At 46.4% G+C, this 24,239-nt stretch overlaps 1 protein-coding gene across 4 annotated transcripts in view; it reads left to right on the top strand.

The window, feature by feature from the left end:
• The first annotated feature begins 5,399 nt into the window (after positions 1–5,399).
• Positions 5,400–24,239, top strand: part of NDUFAF1 (NADH:ubiquinone oxidoreductase complex assembly factor 1) — a 201,388-nt gene continuing 182,548 nt past the window's right edge. For 3 of the 4 annotated variants that reach the window (XR_016307441.1, XM_089657834.1, XM_089657832.1), the window contains exon 1: positions 5,400–5,531. The gene's annotated coding sequence lies outside the window, so the exon portion shown is untranslated. The remainder of the gene's footprint in view (positions 5,532–24,239) is intronic. The other variant, XM_089657833.1, reaches the window with a different exon arrangement.

Raw genomic sequence — 24,239 nt, 5'->3', positions numbered from 1 at the left:
CAGCACTGACTGACACTGATGGGCAGCACTGATAGGCAGAACTGACTGGCAATGACAAGTGGCACGTATTGGCACTGATAGGTACTAATAGACTGCACTGATAAGGAGGCACTGATGGGCATTATTAGGCATCACTGATAGGCACTGAAAGGCAGCACTGATGGGCACTAATATTTGGCACTGATAGGCAACACTGATTGGCACTGATAGGCGGCAGTGATGGGCACCAATAGGCAGGACTGACAGGTACTAATAGACTGCACTGATGAGGAAGCACTTATAGGCAGCACTGATGGGCATTAACAGGCATCACTGATGGGCACTGATAGGTGGCACTGATAGGCAACACTGATTGGCACTGATAGGCAGCAGGGATGGGCACTGAAAGGCAGCATTGATGGGCACTGAAAGGTGGTACTGATTGGCACTGATAGGTGGCACTGATGGGTAATGATAGACTGCACTGATGAGGAGGGAATGATAGGCTCACTAATGGGCACTGAAAGGTAGCTCTGATGGGCACTGATATGGGGCATTGATGGGCACTGATATCTGGCATTGATGGGCACTGATCGGCAGCAATGATAGGCACTTAAAGACTGCACTGAAAGGCAGCACTGATGGGGCTGCACTGATAATCAGGGCACTGATGATCAGTGCCCTGATTATCAGCATAGATGTCCCTCTGAGGAATGCCACTTACCGGCTCGCCTCTCCTCAAGGGCTGTCGGCGTGATTGGACACAGCTGATCACATGGTAGAGCCTACTCCATCGGCTCTTTACCGTGATCAGTGATCCGCTGTGGTCTAGACACACAGTTCACCACCAATTGCTGCGCTGCATGATCCCTGGGGCACGCATACATAGCTAGAGTGGGAGGACATCATATGTCGTCCTTCCAGAACAAGAGAGCTCCCGCATGTCCGTCATTTCCCTATACGGCGGGCGGGAGGTGGTTAATGACTAGGCCATTTTTTTGCTATTTGGCATTGCACTATTTCAGGTGGTAATTGCATGTTCATGAAATGCTGTACCGAAATGAAATTTATGTCCTTTTTCACACAAAGGTATTTGATCACCGGTGACCCAGTGCCTGCTGTTCTGCCCGATGACTCGGTGCCCGCTGCCTCGCCCGATGGCCCGCTGCCCGCTGCCTCGCCCGCTGCCTCGCCCGATGGCCGGTGCCCGCTGCTCCACCTGATGTGCCTCTGCCTGCTGCCCAGTCTGATGTGCCTCTGTCTGCTGCCCAGCCTGATGTGCCTCTTTCCGCTGCCCAGCATGATGTGCCTCCGCATGCTGCCCAGCCTGATGTGCCAGCCCCTGATATCCAGCCAGTTACCTGACCCAGGCGGTGGAACATTTTGCCCACTAAGGACTGTTTGGAGCGTCCTGAGGCCGCTCCTTGAGGTGAGGTACTGTCAGGAATGGACTCGCCAATGCTGGTGGGACTCATCTGTCGTGTGGGCTGCAGTACCAGGGCTGGCCAGCGGGTGCTCTCAGCAACCAGAAGCTCACTCCTGCAGTCAGCCATCACCTGAGGCTGATTGCAGGAGGTGTATTTAAGGAATGGCCAGACCTGCAGTCAGTCCCTTGGTGTATGTTTCCCATGAGCCCCTGTACCTGCATCCTGTCTGCTTCCTGCCTGATTCCTGATTCTGCTTTGATCCTGACTATGAATGAACTCCGCCTGTCCTGACCCCGGCTATTCCTGACCACTCTCCAGCCTGCTCCTTTGGTACCTTGTCTGCCTGATTGTTCCTGACCCGGCCCGTCTGACTACGCTCTGCCTGCTCCTTTGTGTCTTGTCTGCCCGATGGTTCCTGACCCGGCCTGCCTGACCACTCCACCTCACCAGCCCTTACTGCTCTTGTCTGTGTACATTCCGTTATCAGTTGGAGGTTTGGTTTTGTTATATTGTGCGTGTTATATTTGTGTATAGCCTTTAATAAATTATATTGTTACACCATACTTGAGCCTGCGTTTCCCTGTGTCAGTTCACACATCTCTGGTCTTACCGGGAGCCCTGACAGGCTATAAAAAAACTGTCTGATCTGTCAGAAGAGTTCAAAAAGAATTCAGGGATCACTGACCCATAGGATTAATATTTTGGGTGGCTGAAAGGATGGAAGCAGGTGCTAGTATAAATAGGGGTGATTATTGTAGTTACCCTGCTACTCATAGCCCTCATAGTGTGTTGTGTGATTCCCTGTATAAAGAAGCTTATGAACAAAGGTATAGAAATGACTATGTATGAAGAAGAGATCCAAGAACAAGCTGCCCCAATCAACCCAAAACCTAAGGAGTACCACAGTTATCTGGCCAAATACAGAAAGAAGCAGTAAAAGAACTATGTTGTATAAGGGGGAATAAAAATCATATATGTAAATAATGATTTAAGAGGGGATTGAAGGGAAATGTATGTTTTTGGTCTGTCCTCACTCCAGGTTGTTTCTTGTATTCCATTTTGATTAATTGCTTTTGTATTATACCCAGAATGAGTTAATGAAAATAAGCTGTATATGTGTTTTAGAACTGTACTCACAATATTCTTTTGTTTCCTATCTTAGCTTAGCCTTGGTAGAGGCAGGGAAAGTATCCAGTTATTTCTTTGTACTAACAGCATCTGTTTCTGCTATGATATAGTTAAAAGTCAAATACTTCTGTCCCATGGGAAAATAACTGTTGGTTACTTGTAACTGATTTCAAGGTCTGAGAAGTCTCACGTTCACAGCCTTGACAAATTCTATTGTATGGTTTTCTTTGTTACAATATAAGAGGAAGAATCTATGAATAAAGATTCAGATTGTCTTCTGGAAACCTGTGTGTGCATGCTAATTTCTTTCATTCCAGAACACAGTCTCTTAGGCCTAATGGGGGGCCGAAACCTACCAGTGATTGATTAGAAGCACAAATTCCTTTCACTTAGCAATATCTTTGGTTGAATGAACCAGTTCTCCCTTGGGATTTCTTATTTTTTCTATATAATTCCTATTCTTTTTTTTCCTCAGGGCTCTCATTAAATACTTTCCAGGCCTATCTCCCCATCTATACCTTTCACTTGGCATTTTATTAATTATTTATTACCTTCTTCATTATCTCTTTTGTTATTCTACTTTTATGTATTTGTTCAAGATCAGTTACTTCCTTTAGAAGCCCATTAATTTATTTCTCTCCTTTCCCTTTTCTTTTTTGCCCCGATCGCAATAAGAATTCCTCTAATATAAACCTTGTGAGCCTCCCATATTGTAGCCAGTGACACATCTCCAGTATCATTTTCCTCAAAAAAATCACTCTATTTCTTCCTTTATTTTTTGATCAGTCTTCAGATCCAGGAGAAGTGTCTCATTCAACCTTCATACTATTCCCCCATTCAACTCCCTTCCCCATCTTAATTTAATTGTAACAGGAGCATGATCCAATATTGACATTACTTCAATTTTTACTTTGACGAAGGACTCTATAAATCGATGTTCTAACAATATATAATCCAGTCTCGAATATGTCTCATGTGCACGTGAGAAGAAAGTATAGTCTCTATCTTTCGTATGCTTAATTCTCCATATATCCACCAATTGACATTCATATATCAACCTCTTCAATGATCTCAGAGACCTACTCTCTTTTCTCTGCGCAGAAGAGGTTGCATCCACCTGCGAATCCATAGATTAAAATCTCCAGCTACAATCAAACCACTTTTTTAAAATCCATCAGTTTTTTCAATACATTTTTCAAGAATATCTCCGGCTTCTTATTTGGACAATAAATATTAGCTACTGTACATTCTATTTCTTGTAATTTACCCTTTAGAAACAGAAATCTCCCTTCAGGGTCTGTCACTCTATGCTCCAGCTCAAACCTTATATTCTTTGCAAACCCTATTGCTACACCCTTTGCTCTTCTGATTGGGGAGTCTGCATAGTACCACACTGGATAGTATCTAGAGTTTAACTTCACATTTTTCTCTATCTCCAGATGTGTCTCCTGTAAAAAAAAACACTGAAGATAATCTATGTTGTAGCTCCTTAAACAACCTGAATCTCTTCCCGGGGCAATTGAACCCATTTACGTTGTAAGTTTTATAAACTGTATCTCTTCTATCCTTCTTTTACCTCCTCTCCTCCCCTCCGTCCCCTCTCTGCTTTTCTATTTACTAATGTGACTCCTCTCATATCACAGAGTGTTAACCTAACTACCCACCCCCCGTACCCCTCCCCCTATTTCCCACCACCCCCCCTCTCACTCACCCTCCTCTCTTCTAATTTCTTCTGTGAGGCGGCTTCAGGCTTTTTCTCCTTCTGGTGCAAAACTTCTCCTGGCCGTATCCACTCCTTGGGGGGATTCCTCCGGGTCCCTCTCTTATCCTACACCCCCGCATCCACTGCTATCCAGCTGGGGAACTGTCTCCTTAGGACGCCGGCAGGCTTCTCCTCCTCCCAGCACTCCTCCGCAGCTGACCACGTGGTCATGCCGTGTCATTTCGTCTCCCGGCAACCCGGCGCTCTGTCCAGGATCACCGCCGACAGTCCTCGGAAGGATGGAAGCCTCACCAGCTCACCCCGCACGGGCCACTACTCTTCCGCCGAGTATAGCACAGCCATCCAGAGCAGTGTGCTTACAGTGAAGCACCAACACACTGCCCCCTAGTAAAACACTTCCTGCACACAATTAACCCTTTGATCGCTCCTCTTGTTAACCCCTTCCTACCCAGTGCCATTAGTTTTTTTTTAGCACTGATCACTGTATTGGTGTCACTGGGCATGTCAGTGACACCAAGTCAGTTCCCCCAGTGTCAGAATGTCCGCCGCAGTCACTGATCGCCGCCATTACTAGTAGAAAAAAAATTCCAGTATCTGTATTTGTAAACGCTATAACTTTCACGTAAACCAATTAATTTACATGTATTGGGATTTTTTTTTAGCAAAGGCATGCAGATGGCCTAAATTTATGATGAAATTTGATTTTGTACATTTTTTTACTGGACATGTTTAGTAGCAAAAAGTCAAAAATATTGTTTTTTTTCAAAATTATCACTTTTTTTTATAGCGCAAAAAATAAAAAATGCACAGGCGATCAAATACTACCAAAGGAAAGCTCAATTTGTGGGGAAAAAAGGATGTAAACTTAATTTGGGTACAGAGTTGCATGACCGTGCAATTGTCAGTTAAAGTAACGCAGCACCATAACACAAAAAAAGGCCTGGTCAGGAAGGAGGGTATATCCTTAGGGGGGCTAGTGTCCTGTCCAGAGTGGAGCTCCAGTTTGCATCCGCACCCACTTGAAATGTATATACAGGAAATATGTGATAAGAAACATGTCACCTCCACTTGTGTCTACTGGTTGTTTGTTACATTAAAGTTAATTAAATAAAAAAAAAGTGGAGGTCACATGTTTCCTTTCGATACTAGAGCTGCATTCTGCAGCCAGTCTCTATTGGCCTCGCATCGCTTCTAATAGGTCGCGATTAGATGACGTAGGACGGTGGAGGCAGCTGACTGATGTCCTGACTTTTATGGCGAACCGCAAGTTTGAAGTAAGTGAACGAGAGAACTGGTTGGGTGATCGAACAAGCTGACATGCTATGATTGTGGGGGAAGAATTTACAATGTTTAGGTGATGGAAGTTGCGAATTTGTTTATTAAGATATGTATTTCAGGGCTGCAATAGTCCTTTTTCTATGGATATGGGACGATAGCGTGGTGTCCGAATCTAGAAGGAGGTCGGCAGCCGTGTTATTTCTTTTTGCACGTATCGCCCTTTAATCTATCTGTGCTCTTCGTATGCACGTCTGTGACTCCGTGTGTATTTGTGCATTGTATGTTTTGGGGTGCCTTATCTAGCAAATTAATGCCATGAGTTGGTCTCGTTCACAGCAGTAGTTGTAGCAGTTGAGTCATAGCCAATTCTGACATGTCTCACGGGTATGTAAAAATCTGCATTTACCCCCCCCCCCACTTGATTGTTACTTAGAACCCCAGACATTATATATCTTCTTAAACCAAAGGCCCCGGAGAATAAATACTGGTTGTTGAATTTTTTTTTCTTTTTTAATCATGATATTCACGCAGTGATTTATTAAATGCACATTTAAAAAAAAAATTGAGTGCACATGGATTCAATATAATTTTTTTTTATTGGTAAAATATAAAAGATGCTGTTATGTTGAGTAAATAGCTATAATGTGCTTTTAAATTGTGCATGCTGGTGGAATGGTGACAAACTACAGTATGTTACATTAAAGTGTTACTAAATCCTGGACCCTGCATTCACTGTATCTGGTCTCCATCAGTACTCAGAACATGGAAGTGCAATGATTTCAGTATATATAAACTGCTAAATACCTTTTCTCATCAGAAGGTAGAGCAGTTTTGTGGTTTCTATCTGTGTCCAGCCCAGCACTAGCTAAAGCTTGTTGGAGGAGTTTTCTTTCTGCTTTTGGAGGATGCAAAACCCCTGACCTCTGACCAGTGCTGATTGGCCCTGTGCTGACCACATGCACTCTACCAAGAAAAACAAAACCTCTCTAGCAGTACACAGCAAACTGAGCATGTGCATGCCTATGGTTCAGTCTGGCTGTAAGAGGTGGTCGCTTGAAAAAGAGGAGGAACAGAATAGAGGATCAAAGGGCCTTTTTACACAAAGCAGAGGATTAACCCCTTAGGTTCCACAGTGAGTATAACAAGCATGCTTTACTTCATATACAGACTGATTTTACTGTTGTGGGTTTACTAACACTTTAAATTATCCGTATGCAGCGCTTGGCAACCGCACTATAGCCAAATGACAGCTACAGTGCTGTTATCCAGTTCTGGGAGGGTGTCATATGATGTCCTCCCAGAACTTGCCCTCCTGGTGATCTGTGTCCTATAGACACAGCTGATCATGTGATGTAGTAAAAGGCCAATCACAGCGGCCTTTTACTACGTGATCAGCTGTGTCCAGGGACACAGCAGATCATCGGGTAAATGCAGTTGCCGATTATCGACAGCGTGAGGAAAGTACTGCTGATAACCGGCAATTGTCAGAAAACAGATGTGCCACCCATCAGTGCTGCTTATCTGTGCCACCTCATCAGTGCAGCCTCATCAACGCACATCAGTGAAAGATAAAAATTACCTGTTTGCAAAATTTTATAATAGAAACAAACTTTTTTAAAATTTTTTTTTTTTATTTTTGCTTTTTTTTTTTTTTTTTTTTTTTTATAGCGCAAAAAATAAAACACCCAGTGGCGATTAAATACCACCAAAAAAACTCTATTTGTGTGGGAGCAAAAGGTAAACATTTCATATGGGTACAATGTTGCATGACCGCGCCATTGTAAGTCAAAAAGTGCGACAGCGCTGAAAGCTGAAAATTGTCCTGTGCAGGAAGTGGGTATAAGTGCCCACTAGAGAAGTGGTTAAGTCTTTACAGGTTACCAGTTAAGAGTTAAACAGAGGGTTTGGCTCTACAATTATTGCTCTCTGATGTACATAGCAATTCCTCACATGCATTTGCATGTGGGGAGGAGGGTGCTTCAAATTAATTTTTTTTTATGGGGCATGGCTACTGCTCTCAGTAATGGCCACTTTCCGAGTACGCTCTGCTCCTCAGCTGAAAAATGTACCTGACTTGAGTCCCACGGCAGCTTTTGAGATAGCTTTCTTATATCCTCCAGCTTTTGCAGAAAGAGGAGGCTACAGAAAAATGGTGGCTTCCACCGCATGCACCACTTGCAGTCCCTGGCATTGGGCAGGTGGTTTTTATTTACATTCAAACCTGCTGCAGTCAAGCGGCAGGGTTTCCTAATTTTTGTTTATTTTTTATTTTTTTGTTCCACGGAGCGAACACTGGTAAAGTATGAACAGATCTTCATGCTACACCAGAATTAGCGTGCTACACTCATCCATTCTGTTGTCCGGTGCAGGCCGTCCCTTCTCCAGCGTCCTCTCGCTAGCTCTGCGGCTCCCATAGCCTATCTACTCCGCTTGGTGGCCCAACTCCGCTTGGTGGCCACTCCCACACTTTGCTTTCCGCCTCCTCCTTCTTCTTGGACATGCTGACAAGCTGTTCTTCCTGCACCCCTCACCTCAGCACTCTCTCCTCTCCATTAGTATGCCTCTGTCTACCTACACTCTTCTGCAGAACACACAAACGCCTATCAGGACCCGGACCACCATACAGGACATATCAATGGCAACTCACATCAAACTCTGCCCTATTACTTCTTATCTACTCCACCTGCCACATCCACACACAACATTGTACTTTGTGATTGCTGATCATAGGGATAATCAGAGGTATCCTGCTGAGTATGGCTATGGTCGTAGGTGGCATGCGACCTCCGGCCACACCTACGCTCAGCAGGCCACCACTGTTGGGATAAGAGGTGTCGCTCTGAGTGTAGGAATGATCAGAGGTGTGGTTGCTGAGTGTACGGAAGGTCAGCCTTAATTAAATACAGTTTTGGTTAAAATGACTATTTTTTTCATCAGGACAAGTAGGTTGTTATGAGGGATAATTAGATTTGGATCTCGATTTTTAGTCCCTTGGACAAGTAGTTTTTAAAAAAAAAATTAACACCCCTGCAGCTAACCAGCCACAACATGGAGTTCCCTGCAGCCACTATCCATTGACATGGGGAATGAGTGCAATACCATACCAGCGGAATCTTCCAGCTCTGGATCTTCCACACCATCTACCCCTGTTCAGTCCATGCCAAACATGGAGGAGGATGGGGACCCTTCTCTCTTGAATGACATGGAGGTAGGCAATACACAAGCAGACTTTCACTCTTCCCTGGTAATGCCTTGTCCCCTTTTGCTTTTTTTTTTTTTTTTTTTCTTCCCCTACTACTGGACAGCCTGTGTCTGATTTCACTCTCAAATACATGCTCCTGTCACTATGTGGGTCCATTCAGACAGATTATGCTACCCTGAATACAAAGTTTTAAAAAATGTTTGAGTGGTGGGGGAGTGGGTCGGGCAGATTGAGGAAATCATGGAGGAATACGTATCCCCTTTAACTCCTTAGTAGATTCACATGAATTGCATAGAGATGAATTGCACTGGCTCAGAGCAAAAATGGCAGATCTGGAGGATAGATCCTGCCACAATAATATTAAAATAAGAGGAATTATTGAATCTATTTCACTGCAGCTGTTTCATGACCTGTCCCAGTACACCCTGCAGAGGTGTAAGAATCTTGCGACAATCATCAAAGTGCCTCAGGAATCACAAGATTATCCGCCATTGGCGCTATCCTTGGACCCTCGTTGTAACCTGCAATGGGTAGACATCCAGGGTAAAAGAACTAGAAGAGGGGCTCCAACTCCTTAGAAGATGGGATATCTTCTTGGAAGCTCCAGCACCCCCTTCTGACCCCAGTACCTCCTCCACAGGGTTGCCAATGGCCTCAAACAAAAGAGCATCCATTCTTCAAAACACTGGTGGGACCCTAAATGGTCAAGTTGAAGTTTTTCAACACTACTGTATCCAGCTGGGAGTAAGCTAACTCTTTCACATTTCACCTATTGGTGGAGCATAACTTCTGCATGTTTTGCCATAAACCTAGAATTATTTGATGGGCTATCCAGCACTCTAAGGCACAGTGTTAACTCGCCTTGTTCCTGACTGTTGGTTATATTTCACTTTACACAGCTGTTGTTGGTCACAAAGTACCTCTATTCACCAGCATCCTCCACTGTTACTGAGACACTGGCTCCTGTATCTTCAAGTGTCTAAGTTTCCCCCTTCTGTGTCAGAGGTTACTATCCTACTGCACCCAGTGCTATCTCCATCCTCATTGTTCTATCCTACTCTCCACATGGACTTCACAGAATGGTATCGCTCACTCAGGCCTGAATAATCAGCCAAAAGGGCATCAATGTGGAAGGAAACCTCCAACCTCAAGGCTGACATTTTTTGTGCCCAAGAAACCCATTTCCATGCTCGGCAAACCCCTATGTGCTCCCACCTTTGTGGGAAATCAATTAAATCAGCCTAAATCAATTACCCACTTGATTTCTTTAAAAAAGAAAAAAACAAAACCTGGGAGTGGTTACTGCTTAAACTCTATAGCTTTCCAGCTCAAAGATTGGTTCATCCTCGACTCATATTGCAGGTTCAGAATACTCATCTGTGTTAATGCCCACCCTTGCACCCTGGTAAACATATGCTCCGAACTCTCAACAAACCTTTGCAATTTTGTGCAGACTTGCAAACAACAACAAAGTCTAATATGGCCCTCTATTAATCTATGTGGATTTCTAGTGGGCCGGGAGGGGGAGAGAAAAAGGGTAGGATTAATGTACGCGAGTTTATACATGGGTAGAGCGGCGTCTACCCGTGCCTCTTATGTTGACAACTTCGGAGGGGCTGAAGAAGTCCATTTAAACAATCCCTTTTTTTTTTTTTTTTTTTTTTTTTTTTTTAGCATTAAACAGTAGGTTAGATATAAGAAGTTTAATGTGGTGGGACCATTGGTCATCCTCATGAATACCCAGCAGGGCTAACTCTGGCAAGAGAGGTAATGACAAGTACAACCTGAGATAAATCTCACACCAATAGGCAAGAATCATGGGGCATGACCAAAACATATGAGAAAAGGACCCCGGTTGCACACGAAAACAGGGTCCCGGGCAGGGAAAATTGCGTGAACTCTCTGAGGGGTATAATAAACTCTATGAAGTAATTTGACCTGAATCATTTCTTCCCTAGAAGAGATGACCAGCTTAGGACCCTTTTTTCAAACAATCCTTCTTGTCTAAGGTCAGAATATCCGCTCGCCATCGGTCCCACACACGTTCAAGATTGGAAAAATTAACATTAAGAAGCTCCCCATACAGAGCAGAGAGAGGCTTCACCAATTCAGGGGAAGTCATCAGCTCCTCAACAGGGTCAGTCTGGAGGAGGAGAGGCACCCGGCCGAACTGAGCCCTCACAGCATGTCTCAGCATGAGCCCCCCCCCATGGCATAATGTCAGCCAAAGTCCTAACCCCGTGTTGCTTCCAAATTAGAGGGTCCGGAATGGGATGGAATTGAGGAAGAGAAGGGTTACTCCAAAGTGGTTGAGCTGGAGACCATTGACCAGGAGAAAGAAAGCGACACCGAGCAGCCATTCACACCCTCCACGTAGTATGCGTAGATTCCCGCCCCCCTTCATATGCCCTTGGTCCCGTATATATGAAGTTACTTGGGTCCGATAGAGAGCCCAAGGAGGCTGCCTCCAAACACGCATTAGATCTAGAACCTCTGCACCACCAAAGAGTGGACTTCGCCAGCCGAGGAAGAGAGCCACGCCAAATAAACATACATCTATCGAGGTAAGTTTAAAAAAAAAAAAAGGGGGGGGGGGGGATCCAAACAGGGCAATTCTAGAAGATGTAATTAAATTTAGGCAGATCATTTTGATGAGATTAATACGGCCAAGTAAATTCAAGGGAAGGTCAGCCCAAGCAGAGCACTGTGCTTTGAGGGACAAAAGAAGAGGATGAAGATTACGGGCCAGATACCTAAGTCACCTGAATGCCAAGGTACTGACATTCATCAACCCAATGCAATGGTGAAGGATACATAGATTGAGTTACGGGCATCAAAAGGGAGAAGAAGCGATTTAGACCAATTGATCCGGATACCAGAGAAGGACCCATAGAGATCAAATATATGAAGTGCTGCCAAAAGAGACTGGTCAGCATCATTAAGGTATAATAGAGCATTGTCTGCATACAAGGATATTTTTTCCTCCAAGGGCCCCATCTGCAACTCCCGAACCTCTGAGGACTCCCTAATCAGCACTAGCAAAGTCTCCAAGGCGAACAGGCCAGAAGATAATGGACAGTGCTAACGCATGCCCCGATGAAGCAAAAAGGATTCCGACAGTCTGTCGTTGGTACGGACTTGCGCCCTGGGTGATATATACAACAGTTGAAGCCAATGCATAAATTTTGGGCCAAAACCGAACCACCTATGGACTTCCCACAGGTAGGTCCACTCCACTGAGTCAAACGCTTTTTCGGCGTCGAGATGCAACGACCCTAGAACCAGAATCTGAGTGGGATATATAGGTGAAACCTGAAAAATTTGATTATTGTGCAAAAGTTCATTTATTTCAGTAATGCAACTTAAAAGGTGAAACTAATATATGAGACTCATTACATGCAAAGCAAGATAGTTCAAGCCGTGATTTGTCATAATTGTGATGATTATGGCTTACAGCTCATGAAAACCCCAAATCCACAATCTCAGAAAATTAGAATATTACATGCAATCAATAAAACAAGGATTGTACATAGAACAATATGGGACCTCTGAAAAGTATAAGCATGCATATGTACTCAGTACTTGGTTTGGGCCCCTTTTGCAGCAATTACTGCCTCAATGCGACGTGGCATGGAAGCTATCAGCCTGTGGCACTGCTTGAGGTGTTATGGAAGTCCAGGATGCTTCAATAGCGGCCTTCAGCTCTTCTGCATTGTTCTGTCTCATGTCTCTCATCTTTCTCTTGGCAATGCCCCATAGCTTCTCTATGGGGTTCAGGTCAGGCGAGTTTGCTGGCCAATCAAGCACAGTAATCCCACAGACATTGAACCAGGTTTTGGTGCTTTTGGCAGTGTGGGCAGGTGCCAAGTCCTACTGGAAAATGAAGCCAGCATCGCCATAAAGCTCATCTGCGGAAGGAAGCATGAAGTGCTCCAAAATCTCCTGGTAGACGGCTGCATTGACCCTGGACCTAATAAAGCACAGTGGACCAACACCAGCAGATGACATGGCTCCCCAAATCAACACAGACTGCGGAAACTTCACACTGGACTTCAAGCATCTTGCAGTGTGCGCCTCTCCATTCTTTCTCCATACTCTGGCTCCTTTGTTTCCAAATGAGATGCAAAAGTTGCTCTCATCAGAAAAGAGGACTTTGGACCACTGAGCAACCGACCAGGTCTGTTTTTCTTTATCCCAGGTAAGACGCTTCTGACGTTTGTTGTTCAGGATCGGCTTGACAAGAGGAATACGACATTTGAAGCCCATGTCCAAGATCAGTCTGTGTGTGGTGGCTCTTGATGCACTGGCTCCAGCCTCAGTCCACTCCTTGTGAAAGTCCCCAACACGTTTGAAAGGCCTTTTCCTGACAATCCTCTCCAGACAATCCCTGCTGCTTGTGCACCTTTTTCTTCCACACATTTCCCTTCTACATAACTTTCTATTAATGTGCTTTGATACAGCACGTTGGGATCATCCAACTTCCTTTACGCCCACTTCCTGGGAGGAGCTTGGTGTGGAGAGTTGTGTGTGGACTTGCTCTCTGACTTCCAGAGGCCTTGTTTTGGAGCCAGGGACTGGATTCCTCTCCCAGCCCAGGAGAGATGAGTGTTCCCAGGCAGGACCCTGGAGGCGGGGGTCCCCCCAAGAGCCCTAGTACTGGCCTCAAACTTACACCTACTGAGGACCTGGTAGAGGGCCCCAGGGCCGGTGAGTCCTATACAGTGTATCATGGACGAGTGGCCACGCACGTGAAAAGGATCGCTAGAGAGGAGGAAAAACTTTCTCAGCTAAAAATGGATTTGAAGCGTTACAGATCAACATACAATAGGGTCTGGAGCTCAAAGAGACAGACCATGAGGCCTGAGCTGGAGAGGTTGGAGCAGGCGGTCCGTCTGCAGGAGGAGCGAGTGTCCACCCTGAAGGCTGCAAGTGGGCTGCTGAAAGAAAAGTACAGCAATGAAGACCGCTTTAAACAAGCAAGGAAGAAGACTTTTGCTGCAGCAAGAGGCCAAGCCAGAGATGTCCTGTCTTCAGAGGAATAGTCTTGACACCACAGCCGGGGCGTCGGCTGCAACAGTCTGCCCAATGGAAGGATCCACTTCTGGAGAGGCAGTGAGTAAGGTGCTGGTGTCTGACCCACCTGCACAGCAGAAGCCGGATTGGGGAACACAGGTGGAGGAGTGTGAGGAGGCTGGCCTGATGGATTTCATTACAGAGATGGAGTCCCCACTGCAAGGCAGGCAGTTTACCTTCTCATCTGAGGATACAGAATCAGAAATGGAGGAAGATAAGTGCCCGAGACCGGTGATACCGAGGGGGAAGGAGTGAGCTGTGTATGTGAGGCTGGAGAGGATTTCCAGAGCTCAGGAGAGAGCTGCCGGACTGAGAGTGGGGAGTGTGGAGGCAGAGTTACAGAGTGCAGCCAAATGCAGAACTGTGAGTAAAGCCATGGACATTGAGGGGGAGAGCGTGTCAGCTGCAGCCAATGTGAATGTCTGTGTGGCTGCTGGTGGTGAAGCTAATGTTGCAGGAAAGCCTGTCAGTGATGTGTCTCCCCTGCCTGTGTCCCCCCTGCTTGTGTCACATGTGCACAGCGTGGAGAGCAGGGTCATCCCCAACTCTGACCCAGCTTCAGTCCAAGCTCCTGCCCATGGCCTCTGCTGCTAGCTGCAATCATGGCCTCTGCTGCTAGCTCCGCCCCCATCTGTGTCTCCGTCCCTGCTCCTGGCTCTGTTGCTGTGAGGGGCCCTGCCCCCCGTTCAGTGTCAGCAATGGCTCCCAGTGGTAAAGCTAATGTTGCAGGAAAGCCTGTCAGTGATGTGTCTCCCCTGCCTGTGTCCCCCCTGCCTGTGTCTAATGTGCACAGCGTGGAGAGCAGGGTGATCCCTGCCTCTGACCCAGCTTCAGTCCAAGCTTCTGCCCATGCACCAATCATGGCACCCGTTCAGGCTTCAGCCTCTGCTGCTAGCTCCGCCCCTGACTGTCTCCATCCTTGCTGCTAGCTCCGCCCCCATTTGTGTCTCCGTCCCTGCTCCCGGCTCTCACAGTACCTTTTGTCCCTGCTCATAGCTCCATGCAGGGCCCCGCCACTGCTCCAAGCTCTGTGTCAGTCTCTGCTTCCAATGTAGATACAGCCCGAGCTCCTGACCCGGTTTCAGCTCCAGTGTCAGGACCGGACTCAATGCTTGTCATCTCCGCCTCTACTGTTATGACGGCTTCAGGGCAGGGTCCTGTCTCTGCTCTTGGCCCCGCCCCCATCCAAGTTGCCGTCCCTGCTCCTAGATCCACCCGTGTTCAGGGTTCCGCCCCTCCCCCCAGCTTGATGTCAGTCTCAGCTGCTGGGGTGACTGCGGTCCCTGCTGTTGGCTTGGTGTCAGCTCTGACGTCAGGGCAGGTCACAGTGCCAGCAAACCATGCCTCAGTATCCGTTGTGAATCCTGTAGGGGGTCCCGCTCCCGCCCTTGGCTCCGCCCCTGTCCCTGCTCCTGGTGTGAGACCTGCAGTGAGTTATTCTGCAGCTGTGAGGGGGGGTCAGGGGGGAATGAGAGCACCAGAGGTGCAGACAGGAGTGTTGGGATCTCCTATAAAGAGGTGTAATGTTGTTCAGCTGAGATGGGAGGGCAGAAGCTCCGCCCCTAATAGACGCGATGTGGTAGATAGGATCCTGGATATGGGATTCAAAGCTGTAGATATCTTTGCCTTTATTGCTCCCTTGGGAACGGGGGAGTTTGACTTCTCATTTGTCAGACCAGAAAGCTTGGATCTATTCTGGCAAAGATATGATAATAAATGGAAGAATACCCCCAGGTGGGAGGGGCTTATTCCCAAAGTGGTGTCCAGGCAGCCCTTATTAAAGAATGTGACCATATTGGTCAGAAACGAATCAATCCCTGCAGCAGATATTATAGTATGGTTGAGCCGGTTTGGGGAGGTGATGAGTCCGCTCAGGAAGCAGCTTGATGACAGGGGGATATGGACGGGTGGGTGGTCAGCAGTAGTGAAGCTGCAGGTTATAGATAACCAGATAAAGCATACCATCGTCAGCCTTCATTGGCAAAGACAGGATGCTAATCTTTTATGCTGGCCAGCCCAAAGTTTGCTATAGATGCGGAAATAAGGGACACTTTGCATCCACATGTAGTGTGCTAAAGTGTTCCCTGTGCCAGGGGATTGATCACCTATCCAAGGAGCCTCATCAGGTGCAACCTCTGTTTGCAGCTGGGTCATTCCTATAGTTGGTGCCCAGAGGCATTACACAACATGCCTGAGGTAATGGAGGAACTGGTGAGGATAGATGCTGAGGAGGCGAGAGGAAGTTTGGGCCCTGAGGGGGCAAAATGCTGCAATATCTCTAGAGTTAGGGGAGTCGGTTGAGCCTGCTGTTGTTTCTGTTTCTTCCCCTGCTGTAATGTGGTCCCCTGTTAGTGTATCTCCCCAGGTGTTGTCTACCTCTCCTCATGTGTCACCCCTATCAGAGGTGTCAAAAATCAATGAGGCTGCCAAAGGGGCTGGGATAGCGGATAATGTTATGGCCCCTCCTCTAGTGCTGCTCCCTAAGAGACGCAAGAGATCTGCAAGGGCCACTGGGATTGGGCAGGAGGAAGACCAACAAGGTCAGGATTCCGGGGTTGGAGGACATGGGAGGGAGGATGAAGTCAAGGAAGAGGGATGGTCAGTGGTAGGAGGGGGTGGTAGAAATATGCCAATCCTATCATCTGCATCATCTTGCTCTTCTATTGAGGTGGGAGAAGTTTCCATTGGGAACAAATATAGTTTATCTGAGGATGAAGGTGATACTGTATCCTCTATGGAGGATGAGGAAGCAGGGGGTTCCCTCAAGAGGGTCAGATCCCCTACTAAGGTTGGGAAAACAAAGGTTAAGAAACGGCCATCTCAATTATCTTAATGGCAGTTCTCGCTCTGATAAAGGTGGCAACCATTAATGTTGCCAGCATTAAATCTGTAAGTGCAAGATGTACAGCCTTATTTTTGCTCCGCAAGATTGGAGCTGATGTTTTGTTTTTGCAAGAGACCAGGCTTGATAGCCTGGCTGATTTACACCTGGCCAAGAGGGAGTGGTGGAGTGGTCCCTCTTATTGGTCTCTTGCGGCTGAGCCTTACAGCGGAGTTGCGGTGCTTTTTTCCGGCATGGTAACGTGTCGGCGGATCATTGAGGTGGAGATTGGAAGGTGTATGGTCCTGGATGTCCTCGTGAAGGGGGAGGAGTTACGCCTTATCAATCTATATGGTCCCCAGTCAAAATGGGATAGGAAATGCCTTTTCACGAAGATTAAGCTGTTCCTTTTTACGTCCTGGCAGGTTGTCTTTGGAGGTGATTTTAACACCATCACTAGGCTCAAAGACAGGAAAGGCTCCACTGACAGGCTGGGATATGATAGCGTTTTTTTAAATGCGATAGGGATGCAGGTCTGGTGGACGCCTTAATTAAGGGCAGCCCAGACAGCACAGGGTTCACATATAGAAGAGGTAGAAGTGAGAGTAGGATAGATAGGTATTTTTTAAAGGGGGACTCCGCTTTATCGGCGCCTGAGTGTCGGACTGTGACTTTGAATGCTTCAGATTCGCCGCTGAAGGGAAGGGGTGTCTGGAGGTTGAATTCGGCTCTGCTAGAGGACGAAGAGGTGAGATGATCCTTTGAGGATCTTCTTCAGGCTCAGGAGACCATCCTGGATTTCTGTGGCAGTAAGTCAGAGTGGTGGGAGCTTACCAAAGTGCGGATCAGCAGGTTTTTCAAGGCCCTAGGTAAAAGAAAACAGCTTGAAAAATACATTGCCTATCAGCAGTTGCGGAGGAAACTTGATCGCCTTGTCTCTGAGGGTGGAGATTCTGGGGCAATCTCAGAGGTTAAGCTGCTCTTGAAGAAGTATCAGTATGATCGGCATGCCACTTTGGTTCTGGAGAGGGACTACGGGAAGTATCACTCGCCTGACCCTTACCAGAGCTGCAAACAGAGCATAGCAGTTAAAACGACCAGTGGTCTGATGGATAGTATGGGATCCTTGACGAAATCCAGGTCAGGGATCTTGGAGGTCTCAAGGGCTTTTTTTGAAGATCTTCTGAAGGAGAAGCACCTTGATCGGGCAGGGATGTCAAACTTCCTGGATTCTACACCAGGTTTGGAAAATAACAATCCGCCTACAAGTTTGACAGGTGAGATCATGGCTGAAGAGATTGCCAAAGCGATAGTTTGGCCATTAAGAAGACACCAGGGCCAGACGGTTTGACAGCTGAGTTTTTTAAGACCTTTAAATCTCGCTTGGCACCTCACCTAGCGGAGGTGTTTAATTGCTGTTTAGATGAGGGTTCACTCCCTCCCTCCATGAGGAAATCAGCCGTGATCTTGCTGTCAAAAGGTAAGGACTCAGCGATGATTGAGAATTGGCGCCCCATTAGCCTGCTCAATGTCGATAGAAATATTTTGACCAAGATCCTTTTCTGGCGCTTGTCAGTGGCGGACGGTCTACTTTCGCAGCAGCAGCACTGTTCGGTCCAGGGCAGGAGCACCTTCTCAGCGGTGTTAGCGGTCCGGGAGGCTCTGGAGCGGTGCAGGGCTGACGGTTGTGGGAAGTATTTGCTGGCGCTGGATCAAGCTAAGGCTTTTGACCGGGTTGATCACAAGTACCTCTGGCCTCTCCTTGGCAGGTATGGCCTGGAGGGGAGGTTCATTGGATGGTTGTAGACATTGTATAAAGGGGCTAAGAGCTTCATGTTGGTTAATGGTTGGGTTGGGCGGCCCTTTGAGGTTGGTTCCGGGGTGCGCCAGGGGTGTCCGCTGAGCCCTTTGCTTTACGTCTTTGCCATCGACCCCTTCATCAGGAGGCTAGATGGCGGGGTGTTGGGTGGGGTGTCCAGGGGCACTACTGGTGAGTCACCTCTGAGGGTCGTGGCTTATGCTGATGATGTGTCTGTTTTCATCTCTGGGACTAGTGAGGCGCAGGAGGTGGTCTCGGTGATGGAGCAGTATGCGGAGGTTTCAGGCTCCAAGATTAATCATGACAAATGTGAAGTTTTGTGGATGGGTAGGGAAGGTGAGGGTTTCGAGCTTCTGGATGCCTTCCCAGAGCCCCGCCAGAAGATCAAAGTGTTAGGCATCGAATTTGGACCTGATGATTACAGTAAAACAAATTGGGAATCCAGGTTGTCAGATGCTGATGTCAAAGTGAGATGCTGGAAGGGTTGGCAGTTGTCCCTAAGGGAAAGGGTCGACCTAATTAAATCCTACTTGGTCCCCATTTTCTTGTACGTAAGTTTCCTCTGTCTCTTGCCAGAGTCTCTCTACATGAGGGTCTACAGTTGTTTCTTCCAGCTCTTGTGGGGGAACCTTGTGAAGCGGAATGTGACTTGTCGATCCCGGCGGGAGGGTGGCCTAGGTATGGTCAACCCGATTGTTTTCTTCTCTTTGATGTTTATAAAGCATAACATTGGTAATAAGTTAAAAGAGAACCCCCCGGTATGGGTGAGCCTTTTTCAAGTTTGGTTTAGACCTTTTCTGGGCTGCTGGGAGAGAGGCGGGCCAGTGAGAAGCTTGCGGGTCAAGCACGGTAAGCTCCCGACTTATGTCGCCCCGTGCTTGAAGATTCTTAGGCGGTGGTGTGTGACTGCGGAGGAGGTCAGGTCACTCCCTGGGAGGCTCTTGATGGAGAGGATTGTGGCCTCTGCGTTTCATGCACCGCTGGCCTTGAAGGATTGCCCAGGCCATATTCTGAGGGAGGGTTTGCGCTTGTTAAATATGGAAAGGATTCCCTTGAAATTAAGGGACCAGGCCTGGCTTGCGTTCCATGGCAGGCTCTACGTGAGGGGAAATTTGAAACACCGTTCTCTGGACGACCGAGGTTGTCCGAGAACGGAGTGTGGGGGTGAAGTGGAAAGTATGGACCATTTCTTGCTTCAATGTCCCTTCAATGTAGAGGTGTCCCTTCAATGTAGAGGTGTACAAAGAGGTGGGGAGGGCTCTAGGCATCCCTTTCCTGCACTGCATGTCTTATGCAGAGTGGGTATATGGGGCATTAGAAAGTCATGCTGGCTTTGATTTAAACACACTTTTTTTAGTTTGTCTAGTTGTCTGTTATTTCACGTGGAATGCACGGTGTCAGGTCTCCTTGCTGCAGAAGGTCCTTCCTGTCCAGGTGGTGGTGAGTGACATCCTTGGTGAGGTAGGGAAAATTCGGGGTCTCGAGAAAGACAGGCTGCAGCGAAGGGTCTGGATAAAGGTGTGGAGGAATATCAGGCCTGTAGCAGAAGTCTATTGATCTCTTGGTGTGGTTGCTGTCCTGTGTCTTTTTCTCTTCTTTCACTCCCTTAGATTTTGTTGGAAGGTTGTGGTGTTTTTTTTTTTTTTTTTTTTTTTAAATGGCTACGTATACCTGAAGGTCTAGGTTTCTTAGCCTTTGTTGGGTAGAGTGTTAGGCTTTTTCTTTAAAATTGTATATAGGCTGCTAATTTATAATAAGTGAGGTTTTTCCTCACAAAAGAGTTGTTTATGTATGTTGGCAGGCCAGAAAGGCCTAAAACACTTGAACAAGTAAATCTCTGCTGTGTAAGGTATATATGAATATGGATGATATATAGGGCTGTTAAGGCCTTCTTAGTTTTGCACTTTGTAGGGTGCAAATTATATGTCCTGGTGCTGTAGTTATAAGGACCAGGTTTATTTTTTTTCCTTTGTCTTATTGTTTATATTTGTCATGGGAGAGTTATCCAGTATTTTTCTTTGTCTAATACCAAGTAGGTGGTTTATGTTATTTATTTTTTTTACTTTTGTATAAAATTATGTTGCTGGTTGCAAGATATTTTTTCAATAAAAATATTTCCAACTTCTTTTGCAATTACCTTTTTGAGGCTTTCTCTCCTTATGGAGGGTGTCAATGATGGTTTTCTTCACAGCTGTTGGGTCAGCAGTCTTTCCCATGCTTGTGATTCCTACTGAACCAGACTGAGAGACCATTTAAAGGCTCAGGAACCCTTTGCAGGTGTTATGGCTTAATTAGCTGATTAGAGTGGGACACTTTGAGCCTAGAATATTGCATTTTTTCACAATATTCTAATTTTCTGAGATTGTGGATTTGGGGTTATGAGCTGTAAGCCATAATCATCACAATTATGACAAATCACGGCTTGAACCATCTTGCTTTGCATGTAATGAGTCTATCTCATATATTAGTTTCACCTTTTAAGCTGCATTACTAAAATAAATGAACTTTTGCACGATATTCTAATTTTTCGAGTTTCATTTGTATAAAGATTCAAGAAAAGGAGTCCGTTCCCTTGCCCGGCATGCACCCCATCTGGTCAACATTAACGAGGTCTTCAATTACCTTGTATAGTCGTGTAGCAAGGATCTTTGCAAACATTTTTGCATCCACATTTAACAGGGATATAGGACGATAAGAAGCACAATCATGCAGGTCCTTACCAGGCTTAGGAATCAAAGCAAGGGCCTCTTAGATGAAAATTCAGAAAACAGAGCTAACAATCGAGGGTCCAACAGTTCTGAAAAGTGGGAGTAGAACTCTACGGTAAGTCCATCCGCACCAGGGGTCTTACCACCCTGCAACCGCCCAATTGCCTCCTGCACCTCCTCAAGTGAAATATTTGTCTCCAAAGCCTCACTACCTGACGCAGCCAAACAGGGAAGAGAAATGGAGTCCAGGAAGGCAGACAGTTCAGAGGAAGAAAAGGACACCTGAGTGGAATAGAGGTCCCTATAGAAATGCAAAAAGTGAGCGTTAATAGAGTCCGGCTCAAAAAGCAGCTGACCCATTGCATGCTTAATAGAACCAATGGGCAATGTTGGGGACCTGTCCCTAGGCAACCCCGCAAGCAGCCTCCCATTTTTGTCTCCGTATTCAAACGTGCTGGGCAGAAAAAAGCAGAGCCTTTTTGGTTTGTGCAGTTCTATAAGTAGCCAGCTGGTGCAAGGCCTGCCGCCAGCCCGCATGGCGGGTCCTGTTAGGGGCAGTAACATATGCCGCCTCCAGACCAGACGCCTCCTCCTCCAGAGCTTCCAAAGAGCAGATCACTTCCTTTTGGAGAGCAGAAATGCTGGAAATATATATTCCCCTCTCATCCAGGCCTTTAAAAGAATCCCATATCACCAAGGGAAAAGCAGACTCTCCATTCAGAACCCAATTATTACAAATAGATGCAGTAAGAGGTTCTTGCAAGCGTTCATCCTTTGCCCAGAATCTGGAAAAGGAGCCACACCCTGTACCCTGGCGACGAGGAAAATTACAAGGTTAAGGATAGGGGAGCATGATCAGACACCCTGCAAGGTAATATCTTAGCAGCTCCAACACACTGCAAGACCAATGGAGATGCAAACGCCAGATCTGTCCTAGAAAGGGTCCTGTACGTAGCAGTGACAAGTATACTTCTGCCCCGAAGGGTAAAGATTCCGCCAAACATCCGTAAGGGCAAAGGTAGAGGCCCAAAGTAGTAAATCAGGATACGTCCGAGTCATTGCATGTAGACTATCCACATTCGGGCAAGGGACCATGTTAAAATCATCCAACAGCAGCACGTTATTTTTGTCATAAGTTACAGCCAGTTGCATAATAGTATTCAAAACCTGAACAGAAGCTGGATGGGGGCTGAACTTTTGGAGAAACCCAAAAACTATGGACCTCTTAATGGCGGAGTTAAGACCCCTGACGTTCCAGGAGACCATCATCACTTGAGACATCTATAAGGCCAGGAGGAGTAAGCCCCCAACAACAACCAAAAAATACAAAAACACAAATGCATGAGCCAGAGGGACCTGCTCAGGGGAAAAAAGATACTGGAGGAACACAGGAGATGCTGGAATAGTCATATGGAGGAAAATCTGAAGACTTGTCAGCTTTCCAAAGGTTACGGAGCGAATACCCTTCTGCATGAAGAATGGAGAGGAGTTGACATAAGCCAGGCACAATCATAATGTGGCACACGGAAGAACGGACTCGACAGCCCAACCACAGCCAATGGAGGACGATAACTTAAGGGAAGATCCAGGAACGTCATCCTCATAGCAGGCCCGAGCAACCAGCATGGGGATGTAGCAGCAAGACATAGGGTGAGGTATATCAGTAGATGGCTGAACAGTCAATTCCTACACAGTCATATAATGCAAAATAAAAAATAAAACATAGCAGAGTTCACCTGGAAAATCAGGGACACATCCTTAAGTTACAGGAATCAGGCACAGCAGGTGCAAAAATGAGCGAAGTACAAATCGTAGCAAAATTGTGGAGGCACCCCACATCTGGCGGCAGCAGCCGATCCGCATGGAGACACTATGATGGAGAGCAGTAGAGTACTCACAGGGCCCACGATCAACGATGAGGTGGTAAAGTTTCTAGCCAGATGGAGGCCTCACACAGAGAGATGAAAAACTGAACAGTCTCCCCATCCTGGACACTCAGACGAGCAGGGTACAGGACACTGTTGTGGTACCAACTGAAATCTTTTAGGTGGAGCGAAGTAAAAATAAAAAAATAAAATATGGTTGCATAAGTGTGCACACCCTTAAACTAATACTTTGTTGAACCTTTTTGATTTTATTACAGCACCCAGTCTTTTTGGGTATAAGTCTATCAACATGGCACATCTTGTCTTGGCAGTATTTGCCCACTCTTCCTTGCAAAAACACTCCAAATCTGTCAGATTGCGAAGGCATCTCCTGTGCACAGCCCTCTTCAGATCACCCCACAGATTTTCGATCGGATTCAGGTCTGAGCTTTGGCTGAACCATTCCAAAACTTTATTCTTCTGGTGAAGCTATTCCTTTGTTGATTTTGGATGTATGCTTTGGGTCGTTGTCATGCTGAAATATGAAGTTCCTCTTCATATTCCGCTTTCTAGCATATTGACTGGTATTTGGAAGTGTTCATAATTCCCCCTACCTTGACTAAGGTTCCAGCTGAAGAAAAACAGCCCCAAAGCATGCTTCACTGTGGGTATGGTGTTGTTTTTTCACCAAACATATCTTTTTTGGTATGATGGCCAAAAAGTTCCACCTTGGTTTCATCAGACTTTTTACCACATGCTTTTTGGAGACTTCAGATGTGTTTTTGCAAAATTTAGCCGAGCTTAGATGTTGTTCTTAAGAAGAAGAGTCTTTTGTCCTTCCACTCTACCCCATAGCCCAGACATAGGAAGAATATGGGAGATTGTTTTCACATGTACCACACAGCCAGCACTTGCCAAATATTCCTGCAGCTCCTTTAATGTTGTAGGCCTCTTGGCAGACTCCTTTCATCATTTTGGAGGTACGTCCACAGTTCTTTGGTATTGTCACTGTTGCACCATATTTTCTCCACTTGATGACTGTCTTCACTGTGTTCCATGGTATATCTATTGCCTTGGAAATACTTTTGTACCCTTCTCCTGACTGATGCCTTTTAACAATGAGATCCCTCTAATGCTTTTGGAAGCTCTTTGCAGACCATGGCTTTTGCTGTAGGATGAGACTAAGAAGATTTCAGGAAAGGCCTACTAGAACAGC

Source organism: Staurois parvus, unplaced genomic scaffold (genome assembly GCF_062004578.1).
Source record: "Staurois parvus isolate SC_StPar_1 unplaced genomic scaffold, SC_StPar_1.0 ptg001032l, whole genome shotgun sequence".
Lineage (NCBI taxonomy): Eukaryota > Metazoa > Chordata > Amphibia > Anura > Ranidae > Staurois > Staurois parvus.
Note: the sequence above shows the minus strand (reverse complement) of the source record. Positions and strands in the feature narration are given on the sequence as shown.